Source organism: Pseudophryne corroboree, chromosome 4 (assembly GCF_028390025.1).
Source record: "Pseudophryne corroboree isolate aPseCor3 chromosome 4, aPseCor3.hap2, whole genome shotgun sequence".
Taxonomy (NCBI): Eukaryota; Metazoa; Chordata; class Amphibia; order Anura; family Myobatrachidae; genus Pseudophryne; species Pseudophryne corroboree.
In genome coordinates, this window is record NC_086447.1 from 29,448,024 (window position 1) to 29,460,749 (window position 12,726).

General features: G+C 45.4%; 1 long non-coding RNA gene across 1 annotated transcript in view; it reads right to left on the reverse strand.

Moving 5' to 3' along the window:
* LOC134911075 (uncharacterized) overlaps window positions 1-7,870 on the reverse strand; it is a 113,773-nt gene extending 105,903 nt beyond the window's left edge. The window contains exons 1-2 of the long non-coding RNA XR_010176305.1: window positions 7,821-7,870; window positions 1,427-1,651 (exon numbers count right to left, since the gene is read on the reverse strand). This is a non-coding gene — a long non-coding RNA (uncharacterized LOC134911075). The remainder of the gene's footprint in view (window positions 1-1,426; window positions 1,652-7,820) is intronic.
* Between the last annotated feature and the right edge of the window lie 4,856 nt (window positions 7,871-12,726).

Sequence of the window (12,726 nt, forward strand, 5' to 3'; positions counted from 1 at the left end):
AGCCTTCCTGCACCACCACAGACCAGCCACCACACAGCAGCCTCCCTGCACCACCACAGACCAGCCAGCACACAGCAGCCTCCCTGTAGCACCACAGACCAGCCAGCACACAGCAGCCTCGCTGCACCACCACAGACCAGCCACCACACAGCAGCCTCCCTGCACCACCACAGACCAGCCAGCACACAGCAGCCTCCCTGCACCACCATAGACCAGCCAGCACACAGCAGCCTCCCTGCAACACCACAGACCAGCCAGCACACAGCAGCCTTCCTGCAACACCACAGACCAGCCAGCACACAGCAGCCTTCCTGCAACACCACAGACCAGCCAGCACACAGCAGCCTTCCTGCAACACCACAGACCATCCAGCACACAGCAGCCTCCCTGCAGCACCACAGACCAGCCAGCACACAGCAGCCTTCCTGCACCACCACAGACCAGCCAGCACACAGCAGCCTCCCTGCAGCACCACAGACCAGCCAGCACACAGCAGCCTTCCTGCACCACCACAGACCAGCCACCACACAGCAGCATGTGATGACTGTAGCACAATACTGCTGCTATTGCTGGCAGGACGGGGAGAGCTTCAGAGCTGGGACATAGCTGCTCCAACTGGGTGTCCACCTAAAACTGTGTAGCCCAGGTTGCATACCCTCTGGCCCTCCCTCCTTAATTCATCTCTCCGTGGGAGTGATATAGGGTTCAAAATATTAAAAATACTGGTTGCAATAAAATTGAGACTATTGAAATAAATGATAAAAGGTGCCCCATGTGTGACGAGTAGCTGTTAACATCCCTGACACAACTAGAGATTTTCCAGACATCAAAGAATATGGAACGCATGAAGGACACTTGCCAGGGTGTCCCCCGATATCACTTCTTCCTAACAAGAGAAAACAGTGTGGGGGACACACAGACACTTTCTGGTAGGTGTACAGTGAAAGCAGGATGCTCCCTTATACACCCTTTACCAGTGGACTAAGACATAAACAAGGATGGGTGCATTCACCAAGAGGGAACAGGCTGAGCTGCTCTACAGGTACACAGAGGGCTCTCTGTTAGTAAGACCACAGCCAGAGCTGGATTAAGGCTTTATGGGGCCCAGGACACTTCATACTGTAGGGCCCCTACTAAAGAGGTAGGCAGATACATTTTATACACACATATATATATATATATATATATATATATAGTACTGTAGCAACTCCGGCACTCCACTAAGTTAGCTGAATATGAAATACTTGCTCCTGTGCCTTCCAACAGGGGGGCCACCCCATGATAATAGCAAAGAAAGAGGCGGCACTCGAAGTCAGCAGAAATGTGAAGTGTATTAACCAAAAGAGCGTTGACGTTTCGGGGACGTGCTCCCCTTCCTCAGAACAATTTAACACTGTGTAAAATCAAACAATAAATACCCACTTACCCCGTGGGCCTCCCCCACCAGCGTGCGTCCTCAGTCACGTTTGCCTGCAGACTCCGATGAACACTCCCCGCATCCGGCAGCTGGTGGATGTGACGTAGCTGGGCCAGGCCTGGTTACCACGCCAACCCGTTGTCTCGGCCCTCCGCTGGGCTCCCGCGATGCCTCCAGCTCCCTCAAGCCTGGCGGAAGTGACGCACCGGAGGTCGGCTCGTAACCATGGGGACACTGAATATACAAAACAATGAGAAAAACACTATTGAAATATTAAAATAGAAAAAGACATATCACAATATTCATGAACATGACAATTAGGCTGTTCTACCAAAAATCAAATACTTGAGAACAGGTTTGTGAAAGTGAAAAAAAAAATAATAATAATAATAATAATAATACACACAGAAATCTTAAAAATATCATAAAAAAACCCTAAAAAGCCAGTTACACATATTGAGTGACTGGTACAGGGAAAAGATCCTCTGGCAGACCAACTAACAATATCTGCACACTGCTGTATCAATGGACCATCCATACCCATCATGTGACTCCATGACCCACTAATACAGACACCTAGCCATAATGATACATGTATTATATATAGTAACAGGTGGCCCCTCATAACCTAAAGTTTACCCAAACTGATACCAAATGCTAATTCTCACAGGGCGACCTGACAAGACTGAAAAAAAGGGAAAGTCACAAAAAGTGAATGAGACCAAGAGTGTCATTCAGACCCCTAGGACGCAATGTTTGTAACTTGAAAATCCACCGGGACTCAAGCTGTAAGAGTTTCTTTCCCCTATCACCCCCTCTGTTGGACATGATTTATAATCCTATATCTCAGCATAGCCATGTTTTGTTTGAGTTCCAGAAAGTGTCTGGCTACTGGTTGTTCAGCCACCCCCGTATTCAGCGCATTACGTATGGCTTGTCTATGTTGTGCCATGCGAGTTTTGAATTGTCACTCTGTCTTTCCAACGTAATAATTGCCACACGGGCACATAATTACATATATAACAAATTTAGTGCTACTTGTCAGAGGCCATTTGATTGGAAATTTTTTGCCTGAGAAGGGATGCGTGATCGTAGCCCCAGGTGACATATATGTGCACGTAGTGCATCCCAGGCACTTGTAGCACCCGTTCTTTCTTGTTAAAAAATGTGTGGCTGGTGTCTTAATATTCAAGATATCGGTTTTCACCACAATATCCCGAATATTACGCCCTCTGGTGTAGCTGGGCATAAGTTTCTTATGAAATAACTTCGGGAGGTCCGTGTCAGACGACACAATAGGCCAAATTTTTTTTGCAGCTTTACTTGTTCTGGCGCTCATGGAATTGAATTCATTAACCCATGTGACAGCAGTCAGAGCATCCCTAGATTTCTGGGTTGTGCAGGACTTAAGTAGCCAATTTCTGTTATGCAACAGGGCTTTCTTTCTAGCATTTTGCAACAGGGGTGATGGGTATCCTCTCTGCCTAAATTTTTCTTCCATCTCATTCAACTGTTTGTCTCTGTCGTTAAGGTCACTGTTCACCCTGCACACTCTTAGAAACTGTGAGTAGGGTAAACCTTTCCGAGTGGGGACCGGGTGGAAACTGTCATGACGTAAGAGGGTGTTACGGTCAGTGGGTTAAGAATAAAGCTTGGTGACAATCTGGCCCGCCGCTAACCTGATGTGAATGTCGAGAAAGCAAATTTCTTCTCTGCTGGTAGTGAGGGTCAATTTAATCGGACTAGATGAGTTGTTATGCATAGTAATGAGCCCTCCCAGTTGTTCCTCCGTACCCCTCCACATGACAAACAGGTCGTCAATGTACCTGTAGTAAAGGAAAACCTGTTGAGCAACATCCGAGTTTTCAAAAAATAGACACCGTTCTACGTCCCACATGTAGGAGTTTGCAAACGACGGGTCCACTGAGGACCCCATCGCACAGCCTGTTAGCTGTCTATAATATCTCCCATCAAACAAAAAGTAATTGTGTGTCAACATGAACTCAAGTAACACCAAAAAGAAATCAACATCCGGCCCCACATATAATGCATTACCAACCAGTAACCTCCTAACTGCCTGTATCCCTGCCTCATGGTTTTGACCATTGATTCTGTCCCTGAGGGTTTGGTTTTGGCCACGCTTGACGTGGCGAGTTTGTACACCTGTATTCCCCATGAGGCAGGTTTTCACAAACCTGTTCTCAAGTGTTTGATTTTTGGTAGAACAGCCTAATTGTCATGTTCATGAATATTGTGATATGTCTTTTTCTATTTTAATATTTCAGTAGTGTTTTTCTCATTGTTTTGTATATTCAGTGTCCCCATGGTTACGAGCCGAGCTCCGGTGTGTCACTTCCGCCAGGCTTGAGGGAGCTGGAGGCATCGCGGGAGCCCAGCAGAGGGCCGAGACAATGGGTTGCCGTGGTAACCAGGCCGGGCCCTGCTACGTCACATCCGCCCCGCTGCCGGGAGTGTTCATCGGAGTCTGCAGGCAAACGTGACTGAGGACGCACGCTGGTGGGGGAGGCCCACGGGTAAGTGGGTATTTATTGTTTGATTTTACACAGTGTTAAATTGTTCTGAGGAAGGGGAGCACGTCCCCGAAACGTCAACGCTCTTTTGGTTAATACCTTTCACATTTCTGCTGACTTTGAGTGCCGCCTCTTTCTTTGCTATATATATATATATATATATATATATATATATATATATTTATTACAGATGAGCGGGTTTGGTTATCTGAGAACCGAACCGCCCCAAACTTCATGATTCAAGCCGGGATCCGAGCCCGGCTCGGGACTTCCCAGCAGACTCGGATCCCAGACCGAGGCAAAACATCATCATCACTCTGTCAGATTCTCACAAGTTTTGGATTCATATAAAGAGCCACGCATCACCGCCATTTTCACTCTGAACTTGGAAAGTGAGGGAGACAGACCTCTATCTCTCTGTGGGTGGTGGCATTGGGTGGGGTCAGTGTGTGCTCTCTAGGGTTGCTGTCCTGTCACTGTGGTGTCACTGTGCTGTTAGTGGTGTTGTCCTGGCTGTCACTGGTTTCATGTGCTGTTAGAGGTGATGCAGCTGTACATGGGTGTTGCTGTCCTGGCTGTCACTGTGCTGTAAATAGGCACTATCCTCCTGTATGATGTGAAAGTACAAGGGTGCTGGCCCAGTCTTGTATGCTGTAAAAATTCAAGGGTGCAGTGAAAATAAAGGTACACTGGCCCTTTCTTGTATGCTGTAAAGATTCAGGGGTGCAGTGAAAATAAATGTACACTGGCACTATCTTGTATGCTGTAAAAATTCAAGGGTGCTGTGAAAATAAATGTACACTGGACCTGTCTTGTATACTGTAAATATACAGGGGTGTTGTTAAAATAAAAGTACACTGGCACAAATACAGGGGTGCTGCTTTAAAAATAAAAGTACACCAGCCCTGTCCTGTATGCTGTAAAAATACAGGGGTGCTGTTAAAATAAAAGTAAACTGGTCCTGTCTTGTATGCTGTAAAAATGCAGTTGTACTGTTTTTTTTAAATAAAAGTTCTCTGGTCCTGTCTTGTATGCTGTAAAAATACAGGGGTGCTGTGAAAATAAAATAGCACTGTTCTGTGTGCTGTAGCAATAAAGGGGTGCTGTCCTGTGAAATGGAGAACACATTTTTGGAGGAAAAATAGTGGAAGACTGTTCAATAGTCCTTTGCGAGGGAGATGAAATATGACAGCAGTCATCCTGTTGCAAAGCAGATTTTTGAGGCCATAACAACTATGCTTGTGTTAGACGTGCATCCAGTATCCGCAATTAGTGCAGTGAGATTTAGACAGTTGATGGATGTACTGTATCCCCGGTTCCAAATCCCATCTAGATTCCACTTCAATGGGCAAGCAATTCCCAGACAGGGACTTTAAGAAAAGTGTCCTCACTGTCCTGAAAAATGCGGTTGTACCCATGTCCACTTAACCACGGACATGTGGGACAGGGCAAACTAAGGACTACATGACTGGAGCAGGGCAAACTAAGGACTACATGACTGTGACAGACCATTGGGTAGATGTATTGCCTTCCATAGCAACAACAGCGGCAGCACCAGTAGCAGCATCTCACAAACGGCAATGCGTTCCTAGGCAGGCTACGCTGTGTTTCACTGATTTCCATAAGAGGAACACCACTGACAACCTCTTACGGAAACTGAGGCGCATCATCGCACAATGGCTTACCCCACTTAGACACTCCTGGGGATTTGTGATATCTGACAACGCCACCTATATTGTACGTGCATTACATCTGGGCAAATTCCAGCATGCCCTATGTTTTGCACATACAATTAATTTGGTGATGCAGATTTTTTTTTAAAAGACAGGAGCGTGCAGGAGATGCTGTCGGTGGCACGAAAAATTGCCGCCCACTTCTGACATTCAGCGACTGCGTGCCAAAGACTGGAGCACCAGCAAACACTCCTGAACCTGCCCTGCCATCAACTGAAGCAAGAGGTGGCAACGAGGTGGAATTCAACACTCTTTATGCTTCAAAGGATGGAGGAGCAGCAAAAGGCCATTCAAGCCTATACATCCACCTATGATATAGGCAAAGGTGGGGGAATGTGCCTGACTCAAGCGCAGTGGAGAATGATTTCTGTGTCGTGCAAAGTTCTCCAACAATTCGAACTAGCCACACGTGAAGTCAGTTTAGACACTACCAGCTCGAGTCAAGTCATTCCCCTCATAAGGCTTTTGCAGAAGCAGCTTGAGAAATTGAAGGAGGAAATAAGACAGAGCAATTCCACTAAGTATGTGGGACTTGTGGATGGAGCCCTTCATTCGCTTTGCCAAAATTCAAGGGTGGTCAATCTGTTCAAGGGTGGTCAAAACATTCTGACCACCATGCTCGATCCTACGCTTAAAGCCTATGTTGTAGCTCTCTATCCAGCAGACACAAGTCTGTAGAGGTGAAAAGACATGCTGGTGAGAAAATTGTCAACTCAAGCTGACCTTGGCCCATCAACAGCTCATCCTTCATTTTCTCACGCAACTGGGGCAGCGGGGAAAATAATAAAATTTCCTAGCCCACCAACTGGTGGTGATGCAGGGCAGTCAGGTGCAAGTTTTGACATCTGATACAGACTGAAGGAGCTGCCAATTATTACTGACATGTCTACTGTCACTGCATATGATGCTGTCACCATTGAAAGAATAGAGAAGGATTATATCGATGACAGCATCCAAGTAGACATGTCAGACAGTCAGTATGCATACTGGCAGGAAAAAGAGGCAATTTGGAGGCCCTTGCACAAACTGTATTTATTTTAACTAAGTTGCCCCCCTCCATTGTTTACTCTGAAAGAGTGTTTAGTTCAGCCGGTAACCTTGTCAGCAATCGGCGTAGGAGGTTACTTACACAAAATGTGGATAAGATGATGTTCATTAAAATGAATTATAAATTCCTCCTGGAAGACCTTTACCAGCAATTGCCTCTAGGTACACAGGGACCTGTGTTGGTGCATTCCAATGGGGACAAATTAATACTGTGTGATGATGTACACACTGAAAGGGGTGAGGAATCAGAGAATGAGGATGACATCTTGCCTCTGTAAAGCCAGTTTGTGCAAGGAGAGATTAATTGCTTCTTTTTTGGTGGGGGGATTAATTACTTCTTTTTTGGTGGGGGCCCAAACAAACCAATAATTTCAGCCACAGTCATTTGGCAGACCCTATCACTGAAATGATTGGTTTGTTAAAGTTTGCATGTCCTGTTTACATAACATAAGGGTGGGTGAGAGGGCCCAAGAAAATTCCATCTTTCACGTCTTTTTTTTCTTTGCATTATGTGCTCTTTGGGGCCTAGTTTTTAAAACTTATCTCCTGTCTGCCACTGCAGTGCCACTCCTAGATGTGCCACTTGTTTGTGCCACCCACTTGTGTCTCTTTGCTTAGTCATCAAGCGGCCTCAGTGCAACCTTTTGGCCTAAAAATATTATTGTGGTGTTCAGAACAGACTGGAAATTAGTGGAAATGAATGTTATTGAGGTTCAAAATTACCCCCAAAGTCTGTGATTTTGGCTGTTTTTATGTCTTTTTCAAAAAAATCCAGATCCAAAACCAAAACCTGAAAGGGTGGTTTTGGCAAAACCAATTCAGATCCAAAACCCGAACGGAGATCAAGATCCAAAACCAAAACACAAAACACAAAAAGTATCTAATACATAGTGTAACACTGTAAGGGAACAAGGTGCCATTTCCTGGGGTAAATGGCCGCAAGCAGCAGCCACAACCAGTTTTATTAAGCAGAAAATAAAACAAACATCAAAAGAAAATACCTTGCCTGTCCGGCACTAACTAAACACAGGACGTTCCTAACTATCACTAAACAAAAACACAGAGTTCTCCAGTAAACCTTGTATAGCTCACTTGCATAAAGAAGCATATTTCTCTCTTCAGAGATCCTCCAGTCTCCTCAGGCAGTCTGCACACACTGATCAGGCCAGCAGCCCTATAACACTCTTACACAGCTGAAACCCTGATTAGCCTTCTGTGAGGCCAAAGACCCGAACTGGGCCCAACGTCTGTTACTTGCCCTATCTCTCTTTCAGGGCCCTTATCCAGCTTTTCCAATAAACTGAAAAGGTTCTGACAAAACAAAACATTTTCCTAGCAGTTTTCATTTTTCTAATACATGTAAGACAAGAACCTGGGACAAACATACCTGCCCTCAAACACTATTCCAGTGTTCTTGTCACAATAGTCTTTCAAGTCTTGGTACAGGTGCAGCTTGGTGTGCTGTGGGACACCAGGTGTTAATTCCCAATGTATTTCTTCCTTAGACTACCCACTCCCTTTCATGCACCTGAATTGTATTGTCTAATTGATATGAGCAACTTACATTTTGTTCTATTACATTATTAGTACCAGACCCTTCTGTTCCTAACTTTAGACCAGTGGTCTCCACAAAATCAAGGGTTAATTCTAACACAGAACTGACCATACCAGTCTCCACAATACCCAAGGTAACCAGCCTAATGGACTTTGCTGAGAAGGCAGAGGGATGCAAAGGGCATGCCCTGCCTGGGCCACTACCCACTGTCTCTCAATAACCCCAATTTTTGGTACATCTGTACCATCTCTCTTCACGTATAAATTATTGTAGAATTTAACATATTTTCGAGCTCAACCTCAAAGAAAGGTTGATGGACAATCCCCCTCAGAGATTTTAGCTCTTTCTGAAGGACTCCACCCTTCCCTAGCTGCTCAGTACCTTGGAATAGGGTACTTGGCAGGGCATGAGTTGCATCAGACTCATTTTTAAACCTTTTGCTCATATTACCCCCTGGGACTTGTATCGTGGCATGATTAGGTGCAGCACAGATGGGAGAAATGTAATTGTCCTAAATGCTCTTATCTTGATCCCTTTCCTGTCATGGTTGACTGACTCTCATCCTTACAGATTCTGAGGCAGAGTCAGTCCTTTGTGCAGCTTGGGAAGTTTTACTACTCACCGCTTGGTCTCTCTTCAACCCTGGCAAATGTAAACTGGCATGATGACCTTTCACCATATCCACATTTCATCCTGGTTAGACACAGCCCCACACCTTTTACCTGGCTCTGGCTTGGCACCTTGCAGATTCAAAGGGTCATGTTTCATAATAGACAAATTAACCATATTATGTACATTGGTGCATATAGCATGCCCACCAATCGTAGACCCCGGTACAGTTGTAAGATTATTTTTCTTGAGCCCCATTATAAATACTCTCTAACCAGGAGCACACTAGGGTACCCACCACCCACCCCTTGTCCAGATTATTATTTTTTCCTGGGATAATGTTCTCTGGCCTCACTAGGGCTGGGTAAACTAGAGTCTGGTCTGATCCATTATTGAGTACCACATTTGTGAGGACAGGGTCCCCTGTCCCCACCTCATGACAATATGTCAGTGGAAAAACAGGTTAACATCCTAACACAGTAACACGTGTGGCATTAACTTCTGGCCACACTCCACTATTAGAGATTTCCAAATTATCACAGATTACATCAGGATCTTCACATAAATCCACATAACTGTAAGAGGTAATACTGGCGCCCATATGAATACCACCACAAATCTCAATAACAGAATGAGCAAAATGATCACCGAGCATTTCAGGTGCTTTACATAGAGTCACATCATTGCAAGTTTCAGCATTATCACATAATACCTGAGATGAGACACATAGTTCAACAGAATTATAGACAGCAGTAACACATTGTTATATTAATCATCCATCGTCAGTTCTCACAAACACATTTGTGTGAAGATTGTCAGACACTCACACCTCTCTCACAGCCATAGTCTCCTCAACACTTATGTGCTCTTTAAAATCAGCCTCCTCCAGTTGCAAATTCTGTACATCTATGGCTGGGTAAACTGCACCTTGAGATGCGATATCTCGGTAGGATATTTCACATTGACTGTAGTTTGTGGGGATACCTTTTCATCATTGGGGCACCCTGATATACTGTGAGGTTGCTTCTCCAGCTGGTGAAAGAAGCTGTTGTAGGTGGTATATTTCGGCATCCACCCGACAACACTGATCTTGCCTGAATGGGGTTTCTAGCTTCCCCTAATCATATGCCTATCTCCAAGCTCATTCAAATCACTCCTCCAGGTAGTTCAGCAGTTCCACAAGACTCATCTTATAACTTAGATTAAGAATCACCTCGTAATACAGACTGCAGGCACTGCACTCATCTGCCTGTGCCTATGTGAGCTGCCTGACCATCTCACTGCAGGTATTGTCACTGCAGGAGAGACCTTGCATTTGACACTCCTTAGTTAATTCCTTCATGCTCATCATGGTAAATAAGTCATCTGGATCTGCGACAACATACCCACTTTGATCCTCTGGTGCTGTTTTGGATTGGCGCTCTGCAGCCTCCCTGGCTGCTGCACATTCTGCAGTCTCCCTGGAACTAGCAGAGGTGTCACACTTCTGTCGAGTATCTGTTATAATGTACAGGGCTAGATGATTCTATGAGACACAGCTGGCTTTTGCTTGGCTTCACCATCCTTTTCCCATGCAGGTAAATTCTCTGGATTGGGTCTGTTGGGATTCACATCTCTGACCACAGGCTGCAAGTTGAGGTCAGCTAGCTCCAACTGGTACCTGCAAGCAACTTCCTTTTCTGCAGCAGCCAAAGTAGGTTGGTCAATACTGTAGCTGTCCCTCTGTTTGCAGCTATGACCTGCTGTAGAGTATGTGTTGCATTATCTTCACATTTTCTGGCTGCTTCACATACTTAAGAGCCATATATAGGTATAGATCCAAATTTGAGGCAGCTTCAACAGACCTCACATGTTTGATAACAGAGTCCACATACAGTAAGTGTCCAACATTATGCTATTACTTTCTGCTGCAAGGAATAGTCCAGTATTAGGTAACCCCACTGATGCACTGTTCCCATGCACATAGCTGGCATCCTCATCATGCTTTGTATCCTTTACATATTTGACATCAGTCTGCAAATATTATTCTGAAGCTGTGTTGTCAACTGGTCAAGTACTGTATCTGTTGTAGTGTCCAGTGCCTGCTGGTCCTCTGACCCAGAGCTGGTGGTTGTCTGTATCTCTCTGGAAACAAAATTTTGATTGGCCTCTGTCACGATCTGGGTAACTAGACGCTGGTTCCTACCTGTTAGGTGCCTCCTAAGATTGGCTCAGTGAGCCAGGGCCGGGCTATAGCTATGTTTTTAGTTGTGGCCTGCAGCACTGGTTTTAGCGGCTTCCTCAGTGTTTGCATTTACGGTCAGAGGCAGAACTATGGGAGCCAACGGAGTCATCTACAGCCGGGCTCCTACTCTGAAGGGGGGGACCTCTCCTTCCATTCTGTGACACCATTGAATTAACTTAATTGATAGCTGTCACTGTCTTTTGAGTGGCCGACTTCCTCACTGGTCCCTGCACCTTACAAATCACACCTTCTTTATTATACTGAATATACACATTTTACAAGTATCACACCCAGGATTAGAAACCACCACCTATTACACTGGAAGCAGACACCTTACTGATGAAGCTGGTTGCTCCTGTATAGGAAATATGAGAATTTTAACTACATGAAGATACTTCTCTGACAATTACATGTAACTTCATATAGTTAGAATTCTCCTGCTTCCTATACAGGAGCAAATAACTCCATCAGTAAAGTGTCTGCTGTCAGTGTAACAGGTCACGGGTTCTAAACCTGGGTATGACTACTAAGAAATGTGTGATTTAAAATAAAAGACAATCAAATGTATTAATACAGTATATACATTTTTTTCAGAACACTCCATAAACAAACACACACACACGCACGCACGCACGCACACACACACTTGTTTTTGTGACCTCATCGGTACCCATGTATGGAACATCCCTCACGGGGACACCATTTCACTTACCCCTGGAAGGGCCCAGCCTGGAGCCTGTGTAAGGGGACAGAGGGTGCGGGCATGCACGACCTAGGAGGGGACCATGGTGACATAACATATGGATCAATTTATGTGTGACACCCTCCCCCCAGGTGGCCACCAGGTACAATGGCACCCACATTTTATTATGTATCGATTTATTTATTCATTTATTTATTTATTTGTGTATGTATGCATGTGTTTGTTTGTTTGTTTACTTATTTTTTTTATTTAGTTCATGCTGTTTCTCATTATCGCAGTTATTCAGTTCTTTATGTAGAATTTAATTGAAAACCAGTTCCGAGCCTTCAGTGTTTGGGTTTCAGCCCCTAAGCACGCATCACAATACTTCTTGCCCGGAACCTTGCAGGAGTGGATGAACCGCATCATGTGTCTTTCAATAGCTCTGACTTCCGCTGGGGTACACGGTTTCCTCTTTGCACCTCTGCTGTCACCTATGTGGGAGAGGAAAGGTCAGTCACCCTGCAAAGCCATCACCAGCCAAGCCCCCCCCCCCCCACCAACCCCCCCACCAGCATGGAAGGTTGCACCCACCTTTAGGAGTGGCTCCCTCCACTGCCACACTGTTTGCTTCTTTCTCAGTGTGCACCACTGACAGCTCACTGGCTTGCCTCTCTGGCTCATTCCCAGAGTCATCACTTGCCACCTGGATTGGTTCTGGAAATAGAGATAGACAGTAAACCCCGTCACACCAGCCCACTTACAGTGTCTGTCCCTGGAGCCACTCGTCCAGTGATACTTACCATCTGTATCAATGGAGATCTCCTCCATACTGCGGCCCCTGAACTCAGCCATTCTCCCTTGCTCCAGGGCCACAAAGAGCTTGCTTAACTTGGCCAGCTGGAGGGTACCTTCTGGAAGACGGTAA